This window comes from Geotrypetes seraphini, chromosome 9 (genome assembly GCF_902459505.1).
Source record: "Geotrypetes seraphini chromosome 9, aGeoSer1.1, whole genome shotgun sequence".
Taxonomy (NCBI): domain Eukaryota; kingdom Metazoa; phylum Chordata; class Amphibia; order Gymnophiona; family Dermophiidae; genus Geotrypetes; species Geotrypetes seraphini.
This window is the reverse complement of record NC_047092.1, coordinates 8,836,202-8,848,920: the sequence shown is the minus strand read 5'-3', so window position 1 is coordinate 8,848,920 and position 12,719 is coordinate 8,836,202. Positions and strand designations below refer to the sequence as shown.

Genomic DNA, 12,719 nt, shown 5'->3' with positions numbered 1-12,719 from the left:
AAGGGAAATGGTCTCTCTCTAGTTCCCTGCCCTGAATGCCTCGGTTCGTCTAACTTTACAGTATCCATTCATTTTTCATTCTGCTTCTAAATCTTAGATAGCCATCAGACGACATTTCGTTCTAAATAAACTTCTCTCTGTTTACCGCCCTGTCAGATAATGCCATATTTTCTGCTTGTCTTCTTCCATCCCAATTTTCTAAGAAAAGAAAAAAAAAACCCAAGCAGAAAAATTTAACTTTCACTGTCTAAGAATATACGGTACAATTATGATGTTCTAAGCAGGGACCATCAGCCCTATTTAGGACTAATTTTATTCCTATGTTGGAAATGGATGCTCTAATATTTGCCTTTTGTTAAGAACATAAAAATAGCCTTAATGGGTCAGACCAAAGGTCCATCAAGCCCAGTAGCCCGATCTCACGGTGGCCAATCCAGGTCACTAGTACCTGACCAAAACCCAAAGAGTAGCAACATTCCATCAGAATCCCAAAGAGTAACAAGATTCTAGAATCTCAAAGAGTAACAAGATTCTAGAATCCCAAAGAGTAGCAACGTTCCAAGCTACCGATCCAGTGCAAGCAGTGGCATCCCCCATGTCTTTCTCAATAACAGACTATGGACTTTTCCTCCAGGAATTTGTCCAACCTTTTTATAAAACCAGCTACGCTCTCTGCATTTACCACAACCTCTGGCAATGCATTCCAGATCTTAACTATTCTCTGAGTGAAAAAAATATGTCCTCCTATTGGCTTAAGCAATGAAAGCCCTATAAATTAATGCCACTTAAAGTTCTGTGCCGCAGAGAAATGGCGTCGATGAAATGTTCCATTAATTATTGACTCAGGAAGGGCCTTATTCCCCACAGAATCAGAGCAGAATGGAGGGAACCAGGGTCTTGTATCCCCACATTAACAAACCTTTTAATCGCTCCATAGACCGACAGATAAGGACCGAATGCCTTCAGCGGGTTTACAGTTACTTTCGAGACAATAACGTCATTTTGCCATGAGTCAAACAATGCAGGGGGAGGGGCAGAAAATATTACCATAAAAGGTGGGAGCACTTCCTAGATCGCACATCCCCCCATTACTATGAATATCTGCAGACCAATGGATTTAGCCTAATCCCATGACCAAATTGCTTATGGTTTTATCTTCCAGTAATTAAAATAGTCTCATTTTATGTGGGTGAAATTGAGATTTCTCTCCGATTTCTCTTTCATCCTTATAATGTTTGCATGAGTGACAAGTATGGGAGAAAGGCCCAAGCTCCTTCCCCTTGTACTCACTAGTGCCAGCTGCTCGGTTTGCAGTCTGACTGGTGCCGGGGGGAGGGGGGGAGATGCTGAAAAGTGCTCAACCCAACCAAGAAGAGAATGACTTGGCTATGGTTCAATCAATGATCCAAAACGACAAAATAAAACAGAGAATTTTGTTTCTGCAAATTGCCACTTAACGAAATAAGACCACACTCTCTTCAATTTCAGTGGCAAAATAGCTCTCAGAATTTAGCAAGTTGGTTGCTTGTGCTGAGAACTTTTCAGCACCCCCTGGTATATGGGATATGTTAGTTATAATCTGGCAGTTATCTGGCTTGCCCCATGATGCTCAACTCATTCTTTTAAGTAACTTTGAATTTATATATCTACAATGTATTAACTGAGTTGAGATAATAAGAATTGCCATCTCCGGATCAGACCCTGGGTCCATCAAGTCCGGTGATCCGCACACGCGGAGGCCCCGCCAGGTCTACCCTGGCATAGTTTTAGTCCCCATATCACTGTATGCTTCTCAAGGGAGATGTGCATCTAATTTACCCTTAAATCCTAGAACGGTGGATTCTGCAATTACTTCCTCTGGGATATTCTTTGTAAGATTTTTTATTATGTATATTTTATTTTTAAAACTCCATAAATATTATTGAACATTAAAGTAACTTTTCGAAGCTATGGTTAGTTAAGTTTATTTCCTTTTTTTCCCCCCTCAGGGTTTCTTTGTCTTGTATTCTCTCAAGACTTCCATGAGCGCAGATCAGAGATATAAACAGTCCAGAATCGAGATGCTGTTAAATTAAAGATCAAAAGTGACGTGAATGGAACATCACAGGCACTACGAACAAAGGAGCAGCTCAGAGATGTGCATCGGCTAATTACAGCTGCAAATATTATGCAAATTTATCTCGGCACAGGAACGGAGAAAGCGAGTTTAAGTATGTAGATAATTCTGGAAAATTGAATGTTCATCTGGGGATGGGAAATGGTCCAAAAAGCAACATTAGCGTGTTTCAACTACAGGCAAAACTCTTTTCTATTCCTCGTCGATGCTAATCTGCGCTTAACGGTTCCGATCCTAGAAATGAACAGAATTTAAAACTGATACCTTACATTTCTGGATAGATGTTTTATATAAAAGATTTCTATTATTGCAACATGGAATTATAATTTGGTCTCAGTCAGCCTGATTAACCTGGACACACAAGCCTACAAAACATATATACAAAAAAAAAAAATCATAAAAACAGAGTAAATTTTGGATGACCTGAGAACCTTATATACAGCAGTTATCGGTCAGAGCGGGCAGTTTTGTAGTGAACTCGTTACATTTGTAATCAGAAAGTGAAGCACTATTTATTAGTAATATTTGGAAATGGGATGGGTGGAAGGGGGGATGGGAAGGGAGTGTTGGGAGGTACTTTATTGTGTTTGTATTGTGTTGAGATGATATTCTTTGTAAGATTTTTGTTATGTATATTTTTTTTTTTAAACTGAATAAAAAAATTATTGAACATTAAAAAAAAAAAAACAACAACCCACAACGAGAATAAGTCCAAAGGGAGACTATGATGTGTTTTATACCTGTAGACAAAGGAATTTGAATTAAATCACACAAAGTCACAACTTGATCATTGAAAGCTATGTTAGTCCTCTTTTTTTTTTTTTTTTTTACTGGTAACATGTTTCTAGCCAGATGCTTAAAAAAGGTCAGGTGTAATATTGATAGTTTATTTAAGGCTTATAGAAAACTACATGATACAATTACTGTTGAACTCATATGATTTCAATAAGCCTATGGAAGTTTGGGATCCTTATATTCAAAACCTTTCACCTAGAGCAGGGGTGTCCAATGTCGGTCCTCGAGGGCCACAATCCAGTCGGGTTTTCAGGATTTCCCCAATGAATATGCATTGAAAGCAGTGCATGCAAATAGATCTCATGCATATTCATTGGGGAAATCCTGAAAACCCGACTGGACTGCGGCCCTCGAGGACCGGCATTGGACACCCCTGACCTAGAGCAAGAAGTTTAATTCTCAGGTTGTCTAAATTACATTCCAGATCTTTATTTTTTTTTATTTTTATTTTTTTGTCACCTTTCATCAGGGGAGGGGGAATTGATTATGGGATGGAGGGGAGTGAAATGGGATGGAGGGGGGACATGAAAATATTTGAAAGGAGGAGGTGGGGAGGGAAGGTGTGAGAGGGGGTGAGCAGGGGATTATGGTTTATTATATAAAATGTTTGGAGGAATGATAGAATTTTATAGAATATATGGATTAGAATTTTAACATTTGTGAAATCATTTGTAAAGAATATTTTTCTGTATAATATGTATATGTATTTTTACTTTCAATAAAATGTTTGAACATAAAAAAGATTATAGTAGAAAGTAATGACCAAAATCCCGGGACTCTCGCATACTAGCACATGGCAAGTGTTTCTTCGAAGCGCTTAGACTTCCTAAATTAGAGCAAATGAGAAACCTTCTCGATCACCAGCACCTCCCCCCCCAATGGAACAAGGTTTGACTCTGCTGGAGCAAGCACATGTGCTCTCAGACAGACCCAAACACTTTCAAGGGTATAAATCAGGGGTGTCAAAGGCCCTCCTTGAGGGCCGCAATCCAGTCGGGTTTTTAGGATTGCCCCAATGAATATGCACGAGATCTATTTGCATGCATTGCTTTCATTGTATGCTAATAGATCTCATGCATATTCAATGGAGAAATCCTGAAAACCCGACTGGATTGCGGCCCTCCAGGAGGGACTTTGACACCCCTGATATACATCAAGACGGGGAAAAGACGTTTTGCATGGAAATCTTTGATTTTTGAGATATCAATGTCCAGCAACCACAAAATTTTAAAATACTCCGGATTTATTACAACTAGATTCGGATGTACTAAAATCTCCCCAAATGTTCCTAAAACTTTACTGGGTAGTATCGTTTTTATTTTCATAATAAAACAAAAGACACTGGGAAATGATGTGAATTCATTTCAGCTGTGCTCTTCCCCCAGAAAAGGGCAGGAAACTTTTTTTTTTTTTAAACAATTCTTCTTTAAGACGTAATCATTGGAGAGAGGGTAAATAAACGTCAGATGCTGTAATTGTTTTTGTTAGTTAAAAAAAGATTGCTATAATTATTTATTCATTATGGGATACTTATGAAAGGGGATGATGGCAGTTAAAAATGAACCATGTTTGCAAAGCTAAGCAAACTGGATTAATTAGGAAGCAAAGCAACTAACAGTATCCTTTGAATTTATCATGGCTGATACTTTTCCAAAGATAATAATCCAATATTTAATGGATGTGAGGAGGGTAAGCATTATTAGCAAAGTTTCTTAGATGCGAATAATATACAAAGCTGCACTGCCTTGGGTTTCTTTTTTTTTTTAATGATTAATTATCTCGTTTACTCCCTTTAATAAATAAGTCACGCAAAACTAGGATCTTGCAGACGCCTGAGAAAATAAGCACCACTCTCAGTCGATTTTGTTAATTTCAGCTTGAAATTGACACACTAATTAAAGGGGACCGTGGTTAAAAAAAAAACCTGCAAGATTATACTCCTCTTTTATCAGATCTAACTTATATTTTCCCAATTAAAAGCTGTAAAAGGCAGTTTCGTTGTCCACAGGATAAAATATAAGGGACCTTTTTTTCACAACATTGGCCATCACTTTCTCCCATCAGATTCATTGTGACGTATTATTAGATGCAATAAATTATCCCCTGTAACAAAACATTGGGAGCTGAAAGGCTGATAATCTGGAAAGCAGAGATAAGGATTCATTATTCTAAATCATTATGAATCCAACGTTGCCTGTGACTCCTTTCTTAATCAGCTCCTCTGATCCTGGATATGTGAGCAGCACAGATAAGGACGGAGTCATTTATAATTCTCCACCTCGCCTAATATTTTAAAATAAAGTCAGAGGCAAGAAAACGCCATAAAACAAGTAGGCAAGCGCCGAATGAAAAATCACTTCTCTGTTATTCTAAGCGGAGTAAGATTTAATTAAAATTTTTGACTCCACCTGTTCCATTTTTTAATATTCCATACTTTGTATTCAGCGTAACTGATGTAGATTTGCAAACGAAGTTAGTTTTCCTAGATGAACCACATTGCTTTTTTAAAATTTAAAGCCCTTAATTTGCGAAATTTCCTTTTAATCAGTATCCGGTAGCTTTTTCATAATGCCACAGGTCAATAATACGATTATAATGTTGTTTCCCTCTCCAATCCCCCCCCCCCCCAAACATTAAATAGTGAGCTGAAAACATTACAAGCCATTCATTTGGTGCTAGATTTGGTAAAAACAGACAAAACCCTCTTTAAAAAGAAGAGATCCTATTTCAGCATATTTTTAAAATTATTCTTCTGGTTGCTGATGAAAAACTATACTCACGTTGTAAGAACAGAATGTAATAAATATTTATTTCCTATATATTAGAATCATTATAATTAACAATAAAAATGTTAAATAGTTCCTTAATACTTTGGAGGACATTGAGGTGTATGAAACCAGCTACTGTGCCAATTAGAAGTCATCGCTGATAGTTAACCTTTGCATTACCGGGAAATATTTATTTGAAGAAAAGAAAAGCATAGCCCCGAAATCAGCAGATCAATAAAACTAAAGGCTTGATTTCAGCAAGACAGTACAAGTTTTTAAAAGAATTCTACCATTAAAACAAGAAAGCGCCTGTTCTCTTATTAATTTAGCAGCATTAAACATTTTTACAGTTGCAATATTTTAGGGAATATATAATATCTCCAGATAAATAATTGTAGTTTTATTTCTTAAAATGTGATTTGCTACAATTGTGAGCTAATTGGAAAGGCAGTGAGTCCAATATCCTATATGTATAGTATAGGAATGACTTTTTGTCACTTCCATTCTGGCCTACATTAAATAAATCTGCATATTGATTAAATATTTTAATAGTGAATTTGTGGCACCTCCTTTATTATCTTTCTTCGAAAAGACTTTAAAAAAAAAGCATGGAATGTTAGCACCATGGTTTCAAATTTATAAAAAAAAAAATGTTTTAAAATAAAAGGCACATATTCGTTATGCTGTAAACATATATTTTGCTTGCCCTTGGTGAAATGCATGCCACCAATTTCTTGATCTTACCAAGGTCTAGCTACAGCTTGCTTGGGTAAATTTATGCAGATTCGTTTGCAGCCTAATTATCTTTAATTTATTACCTTAATTGAATCTGTTTTCTAAAGATAGAATTGTGTGGATCAGATTCTATTTCACCTTTCAAAGAGACGCTTTAGAATATGAGATCTCAGTTTCCTATGTCAGCAAAAAAAAGCATCCCTGAGAAGGACTCTGAACTGATCGGTTACAACCTCATTTGATGAAGGCAGTATTAAAAGAAACCGTCCCCTCCTTTCTTTTGGTATTTGTGAGATCCAGATTTGCCACTTGATAGCCAAAATCCTTCAGATTCACATTAGACTCTTTCGGGTGTTCGTTCCATCCATCCATCTATCTATCCATCTGTGTATCATGCTGAAAAGTTCTCAGCCCAACCAAGAAGAGAACGACAAGAGGGTTCAAGCAATGATCTGAAACAATGGCTTAATGAAATAAGATAACACTCCTTTCAGATACAGTGGCAAAATAAAGAATTTAGGGAAGCTGGTTGTTTGGGCTGAGAACTTTTCAGCACCCCTTCCGCACAGATCTATCTAAATACCGTTGTTTTTATTCACACTCGTTTCAGAGTTCTTTTTTATTATTATTATTATTATTTCCCAAAATATTTTTAATGTTGAATAATTTTTGAGTTTTAAAAATAAAATATACCCAACAAAAATCTTACAAAGAATATCATCTCAACTCAGTTAATACATTGTAGATATACAAATTTTTTTAAAAAATCAACAATCAATAGGCAATATATCAATTATCCAATGTATTTTTATTATTTCCATATCCAGAACAGCACAAACCATAAACAAGAATTCTATAACACTCCACAAAATCAACAATTAAGTATTCTGAACATTGAAGTGTGCACAGGTTAAGATCTTAGCTACACATGTTCATTTCGGAAAGGTGGGGGATGGGGAGGGGATGAATTAAATACTTGATACCAGAACAATCGGCTCCTTTAATTTCAGTTCTTTCCCAACCTAGCCAATCAAGCAGTAATGATGGGACATTTAGCAAATTTTGGGAAAATCTATTCGTGAGTTATGAATATAATGATGATATTTGGACTCTAAAGCCTATATATAAACGAATTATTATTATTTTTTCATCAGTGTGAACTGTCTTTATTGGACAACGTGCTCGTTCTTGTCTTAGCACCAGGCAAGGCTAGCTTATGAAAATTTAGCTCTAAGGCATCACATTTTCATCATTTGAAAACCGCTGGTAGCCAAAGAATCGTTTATTTCAACATATTTTCTTTACGTTCAACAATTTTTATTCAATTATAATAAAAACCACACATCTAATAAATCTTACAAAGAATATCACGCCGACATAATTAATATATTTTCTTTAAAATGCTGAAAACATTTGCATGAAGAAAAATAGTTTCGCGGGCAAAATAAGATTAAACTTTATTTTATTCAGAGCTGTATGAATTCATAACCATTTCGGTGGATTTTGGGTGCATAATGAAACTACAATATGATACTTTTAGGTACAACGTTGTGACACATGGACTTCCCAGACCACATGGTCCTTTCCGTCATGTGATCTCGAGGGCTCCTACCCAACACCGTGTTGGTCCAGGTATCCCAGTCTAAGAATCCAGTTTGTTCCTTGTCGGGTGAATCTATCGTGTTTAAAGCAATGTCAAATCCTTCCTGCAATGACCAGCTGTCATATTTTCATAGTTACCCGTGTTATTCCAGCAGCTTTAAATCCGTAAAGGGTCGGGGCGCGTCTAAAAGCATTCAGTCAACCGACTGTTATCATTTCGTCACCCCTGCTTCTAGCAAGAAGAGAAATGCACGGTCGTAAATAAAATACTGTAAAATATAATTACATCTTTGCCCTCCCCCCCCCACCAGCAATCATGAAGCTGCCTATTGCATGCCCAAATTGTTTGCAATCACAGGGAATTCACCATAGAAATAATACAGATCATTTTACCTCTGTATCATAAATGAAAGAAGTGATATCTTTAGGGGACAACTGCAGACTGAAACAGACACTTCACCCTGCTTTGTGCTTTTATTGGGAGCGAGTGTTTTCAGGCGACCTTCGTCACTCTCTGGGGACCGTGGGGTGGGGGGAGAATGGGGTCAGAAATACGACTTGGTCATAGGATACCCCCCGCAGTTTTGCGATCTGGCCTGGAACCCTTGCTTCTGCCAATATGCCATATCAGAGATCAGCTCCCGGGAGAAGGCACCCCAAAGAATGGAGTGGGTGGTGTTTCTCTAATTTTGCACCCCTCCAAACCAGTACCGACTGCATTCTAGTCGAATGGATTTCATGTTCAATAATTTTTTTTTATTGAGTTTTAAGAATAAAATATACATAACAAAAATCTTACAAAGAATATTATCTCAACTCAGTTAATACATTGTGGATATATAAATTCAAAGAAATCAACAATCAATTATCACCACTATATAAACACGATAAAGTTCCTCCCATCCCCCACCCCATTCCCAAATATTACTAATAAATAGTGCTTCACTTCTTGATTACAAAAGCCAGTATTAGCCTTAGTTGAGCGAGAGAGGCCGTCGCCTATAGAAGCCTCTTTTATACAGTTCAGAATCAATTATAATTCTATGTCATTGACACTCTCTCCCTCCTCCCCTTCTCCGTCTCTCTCTCTTTCTACCCGGAAGAGCTCAGATTCAACATACAGTGTGGGGCAGTCGCCTATCAGCTATTTTGTCCTTGCTGGAAGGGGTGCGTCTACCAGATTTTAAGGTTCTAGGCGACCTTGGGTGTCCTCGGTTTTGTCTCGGATCTTCCACACATCAAAGCCAGGAAGAGGCGTCCATAAGAACCGTCGTGCACAGGTCGGTGAAATGTTTCACTTGTTTTGCACCTCACTTAGCCCCTGTCTATACTGCACGTGGAGAGAATTAGAAGGGGTCTGCATTTGCATTTGTGTCATTGTTTTCTGCTTTGTTTAGTGGTGTAGAATTTTTCTCCCCCCCACCACATTTCCAGGGATCAGTTGTTGAGAGCTTCTAATTCTGCAGCCAGAGAGCAAGGGAACCAGTCTAGTCTATCTCTGGCTCCTGCATACTGGGCGCTGTGGCTTTTCACTGGTGCATGTTATACTGTATGGGAAAGCAACTCTTCCAAGCAGATGTGCAAGGCTCCCTTGTTCCCAGCTCGATTTGGGAAATATATATATTTAAAGATTCTGGGAGACGGGATGAGACGGAAGGGAACTAAAAAGGGGATATTTTAGGAAGGCTTCTTTTTTTAAATTTATAACATTTTATTGAAGGAAATAATTAAATATAATATAATACAAATAGATTTCATTTCAAATAGACAGAAAGGCTGCTTAAAGATTCAATGTGGTAGCTAATGATTTTACTAGATTTTAATAGCGACAGTTCTTTTTTACAACTTTTTTTTTTCTGCCACATTTCTACAAATGTAACTAGAGAATTTCAAAACAAAATGTTATTTTTTTAAGGGCCGCCGTGTGAGCGGACGTCTGGGCACGATGGACCACTGGTCTGACCCAGCAGCAGCAATTCTTAAGTTTCAGGAAGCTATTCCCAAACTATTAATCTTTCTCTCTTTTTTTAAATTTTATTTTTAGCAAAACTGTTCGTTGTTTGTGGGTGCTTTGAGTTGAAAGGGACCCTTATGGTGTGAAGCAGTGTAGTGGGGGTGAGATGTCTAGCTATAATAAGGATGAATAATGTATATTTATATATGTATAATATATGTTTGAAAGGGGAGGCATAGAGGTTCTGAAGGATGCTCCAAACTAGATTAGAAAGGTATCTCTTGAAGCAGCTGAATAAATAAGGCGCCTCTTATATTGGCATATGTTATTACAATTCACATCGAAAACACACACATCGTTGTCTATACAAAGATAAAGCGATCCACTCCCATAATGAATACCCCAAAATGTCAAACTTCCCTCATTTGCCAAAGAACGATTTGTCCTTGATCAGCCCTGGCATGATCAGAGAAATGTGGTTCCCCCAGGTTATAAATGTCCAGTCTACCTTTTATAAAAGGATAGAATTGGGCTCCTTTCCTTCTGCTGTATTTTAATAATAATAATAATAATAGCTTTATTTATATCCCGTCATACCTGTATACAACAAGCGGTACTAACAATATTTAATTTCTATCAAAGTGTGTAGTGTGCGCGCCCACGTATTAAAACCTCGCCCTATTAGAGCCTTGTGGTGTCATTCAAAAATTGAAACCTTAATAGTAATTTAAAAGGCAATTAAAACGCAAAGCCCCGAGCAAAGGCTGCACGTGCAAAAGGTTATCTTTTGTTTACTGAAAATGATGAATGGGTGCCTAGGACTATATAGATTTTATATATTAATGAATGTCTTGAAACGAAGTGCGTTTAATAGAGAAACATATATTCTTATATGTTCTACAACTAATATTATGCACATTATACAATATTTACAAAAAGTTGTGGATAGGTTCACATCGTTGTTTGACTGGGAAAAACACCCCTTAACTTATAGAGGTCCCCCTGCATAAAATGTTGTTACTGTATTACTTCACACTTGATTTGATCCTCTATTGCTTTGTGTGCGTGGGCCTGTGTGTGTATATTTTTAAAAGGACACTTGGGAATAAAAAGTTCTGCATGCCTCATCAGCTGACCTATGAATTTTCATCAGTGAGATTTAGGCCTCCCACAGCCACCCCCCCCCCAAAAAAAAAAAAAAAAATCTGAGAGAAAACACTGAGCATTTGGAAGGGGAAGATAATTGGTAATGCATAGCCTGAAGTCCAATTTCACCCTGCCTGAGGGGAGGGGAGCTTCTCTGCTTACGATGGTGCCTTAAATGACTAGAAACGGCATTCCAGGTGCCAACCAGAAGCCCTACTGGCCAGCCCTCTTATCGCCTGCAATTTCTAGGCTGGTTCCCTTTCATCTAAATCGATGTACCCGACAGGTACAGATGAATTTTTTTGATTTAATTGGAAGAATTTTATCAGCATAGATGTCCATGAACTTTTAACAGAAAACTAAAGAAACAGGGGGTGAAAAAATGAGACAAAACCCTGTTAATGAGATCCACCGAAAAAGAGGTGCTAAGCCTTTCCTCCGTGGGTACAAACTGAGAAAAAATCCCCAATGCGTCATTCAGGCCCGGAGGTAAGGGAGACGGGCTTAAGTCGTTTTTAGTCAAATGCGTGAGGTAAACTTGCTGGAATTACAAGGGTGATTTGAAAAGTTTGGTTAAAAAAAAGAGTAAGTTAGAGGATGTATGAGGGGCCGCTGTAAAGTTCTCAACCCAAACAAGAAGAAAATGATGTGGAGCCATGAAACCTACAATTTATTCCATACATTTCTTGACACTTTTAGCTGCATTTCACACCATTGAAACCAAAAGTGTCAAGAAAAGTGAGGGATAACTTGAAAGCTTCATGGCTCCACATCATTCTCGTCTTGGTTGAGAACCTTTCAGCGGCCCCTGGTAGGTGAAAAGAGTGTTATTTTAGTTAAGTGTGTGGTGCAGTGGCTAGAGCTACGGCCTCAGCACCCTGAGGTTGTGGGTTCAAATCCCTCGCTGTTCCTCGTGACCCCTGGGCAAGCCACTTTGCCCCAGGTACACTAGAGTTTGAGCCCGCCAGGACAGATAGGGAAATAGGAAAAAGTACCTGAATGTAAAACCACTTAGCATATAAGTGGTATATTAAAAAATTACATAATAAGTACCAATGTGCAGAAATGAAATTCTAGGACATTGTTTCACATCATTCTCTTCTAGGTTGAGCTGAGACCTTTTTGGCACCCCCTTGTGGTCTCCATCCAGGGTTATACACTTAGACCAGCAAGTTAGAAAAAACGTGTATAGCCCTGGATGGAGAGAGACTACATGGCTTGTCTTGCTTTTCAAACCACCCTCCTATGTCTAAATTAAAGCCTTACCCCCCCCCCCCAGGAGAAACAGTAGGTAGGTATTTATTTTATTTATTGCTGTTGTCACACAGATAATACAGGGCTCCATTTACTAAGGTGCAATAGCGCGCCTTAGTGAAAGAGGGAGACAGCTTACAATCGTTTTCACAATCTGAACAACTGTCCAGGACAAATATCAGGAAGTTCGACTTCACGCAACAAGTGGTGGACACCTGGAATGCTCTCCCAGAGGAGGTTATTGCGGAATCCACCGTTCTAGGATTTAAAAGCAAACTAGACGCACATCTCCTTACGAGAGGCATAGAGGGATATGGGTGACTAAAATGACGCCAGGTGTACACCTGGC

At 38.0% G+C, this 12,719-nt stretch overlaps 1 protein-coding gene across 1 annotated transcript in view; it reads left to right on the top strand.

Annotated features, from left to right (window-relative positions):
- Positions 1–2,008: 2,008 nt before the first annotated feature.
- The window catches only part of GATA3 (GATA binding protein 3), an 82,178-nt gene continuing 71,467 nt past the window's right edge, over positions 2,009–12,719 (top strand). Inside the window, exons 1-2 of the mRNA XM_033959710.1 lie at positions 2,009–2,210; positions 9,120–9,296. The gene's annotated coding sequence lies outside the window, so the exon portion shown is untranslated. The remainder of the gene's footprint in view (positions 2,211–9,119; positions 9,297–12,719) is intronic.